Consider the following 2,716-nt stretch of genomic DNA (forward strand, 5'->3'; position numbering starts at 1 on the left):
GTGTGTGTATGTGTGTGTATGAGAGAGAGAGAGAGAGAGAGAGAGAGAGAGCTTGTGTGAGAGAGAGACAGTGTGTTTGTGTGTGTGTGTGTGTGTGTGAGAGAGATAGAGAGTTTGTGTGTGTGTGTGTGTGTGTATGAGAGAGAGTTTGTGTGTGTGTGTGTGTGTGTGTGAGAGAGAGTGAGTTTGTGTGTGTGTGAGAGAGAGAGATAGAGAGTTTGTGTGTGTGTGTGTGTGTGTGTGTGTGTGTGAGAGAGAGAGAGTGAGTTTGTGTGTGTGTGTGAGATAGAGAGTTTGTGTGTGTGTGTGTGTGTGAGAGAGAGAGTGAGAGAGAGAGAGAGAGAGTGTGTGTGTGTGTGTGTGTGTGTGTGTGTGTGTGACAGCATGTTCCTCTCTCTCACCTGTTGTGTTAGCTCAAAGCACTAGTCTTGTTGCCAGCACTGGTTCCTGTATCCTCACTCAGCTAAGCAGGGGCGTAGCTAGGATTCATGGGACCCCATAGCAAAAAACTGTATGGGGCCCCCCCTACCCTACACACTAATATATATATAAAAGGGTTAATATAGAAGACAATTAGCTCTCTCCTTTGCTACTCCTGCACTGATAACCCCTGACCTCTGCAGGAACTCAGAGAACAGAGGTCAGAGGTTATCAGAGTAGTCAGGCAGAGAGCTAATTGTCTTCTGTATTAACCGTTTTTTGTTTTGCAGCATGTTAGAGAACACTAGGTCCCTTACACACTTCAGTAAATAAAGGGTTAAGCAAAAGGACACAGAAGGCTCTTATCTTCCCTGGGCCCCCTCCATGGGCCCCATAGCAACCGCCTTCCCTGCCTTTATGGTAGCTACGCCACTGGTGCTAAGTATGTTACTTGCAGCTTTACTGCCTTTCAGCTCCCTCATACATTCACCAAGAGTCAGTACCGTAAACCACCACAGGTGTCACTGCTGAGCTCAGTCATATAAATGTGGTTAAACTAGACTTTCCCGATTTGTTCTCCTGACATATTTAGTTCAATAGCTCATTTAGCTGAGTTAGTTCACAGATCACATGATGATCCATGACCTCAAAGTCTCCTCAGGACACAGAGCTGTAAACAGCAGCCATGATGGAGCCTGTACTGTACTTTTCTACTGTTTTGGACAAAAAATGCAATAAAGTTTTAAAGGCAGAAACAATGTGAAAGTGCTGAGATTTTGGGTCTCCCATTTGAATATTAAATAGCAAATAAAATGATAATTTTGCAGAGTTCGGTATGACATTATGGGCTTGTCGTATAAATGATTGCATTAACAAAAATAATACCTAATGTGATTATTTTCCCAAAATATTATCTCATCCAAGGTGCACTGTGTAATAGAACAGATCAGTCTACAGTTACTTCTTATCAGTACAGTGGTCCCTCAAGGTACAGTATTAACAGGTTCTAGGACCAAGAAACATAAGCAGATGGATAAAGCAAGTCCCTATATACAACAACCAAAAAGAACTACCGGAGACTGTAAATTACTTTCTATGTAGATGACTGGAGTGTTTTAAGGGTCCTGTACAGATCACACAGGGCCCCAGAGGAATAAAATAAAGCCGCCCCCACCTGGTGCCCAAAGGAGCTGCTCATCCTGACACAGGTAAAGAGCAGCACAGGACATGTAGTATCACACTGTACTGTATAGAAGAGATACTAGACACACACAGCAGTACAGGACATGTAGTATCACACTGTACTGTATAGAGGAGATACTAGACACACACAGCAGTACAGGACATGTAGTATCACACTGTACTGTATAGAGGAGATAAAAGACACACACAGCAGTACAGGACATGTAGTATCACACTGTACTGTAGAGAGGAGATACTAGACACGCACACAGCAGTACAGGACATGTAGTATCACACTGTACTGTATAGAGGAGATACTAGACACACACAGCAGTACAGGACATGTAGTATCACATTATACTGTAGGGAAGAGATACAGGACACACACAGCAGTACAGGACATATAGTATCACACTGTACTGTATAGAGGAGATACTAGACACACACGGCAGTACAGGACATGTAATATCACACTATACTGTAGAGAGGAGATACCAGACACACACAGCAGTACAGGACATGTAGTATCAAACTATACTGGAGTGAGGAGATACTAGACACACACAGCAGTACAGGACATGTAGTATCACACTATACTGGAGAGAGAAGATACTAGACACACACAGCAGTACAGGACATGTAGTATCACATTGTAGAGAGGATATACTAGACACACACAGCAGTACAGGACATGTAGTATCACACTATACTGTAGAGAGAAGATACTAGACACACACAGCAGTACAGGACATGTAGTATCACACTATACTGGAGAGAGGAGATACTAGACACATACAAAAGTACAGGACATGTAGTATCACACTGTACTGTAGAGATGAGATACTAGACACACACAGCAGTACAGGACAAGTAGTATCACACTATACTGTAGAGAGGAGATACTAGAGACACACAGCAGTACAGGACATGTAGTATCACACTTTACTGTAGAGAGGAGATAGTAGACACACACAGCAGTACAGGACATGTAGTATCACACTGTACTATAGAGAGGTGAAACGACACACACAGCAGCACAGGACATGTAGTATCACACTGTACTGTATAGAGGAGATACTAGACACACACAGCAGTACAGGACATGTAGTATCAC

Source organism: Dendropsophus ebraccatus, chromosome 2 (assembly GCF_027789765.1).
Source record: "Dendropsophus ebraccatus isolate aDenEbr1 chromosome 2, aDenEbr1.pat, whole genome shotgun sequence".
In the NCBI taxonomy this organism is placed as follows: domain Eukaryota; kingdom Metazoa; phylum Chordata; class Amphibia; order Anura; family Hylidae; genus Dendropsophus; species Dendropsophus ebraccatus.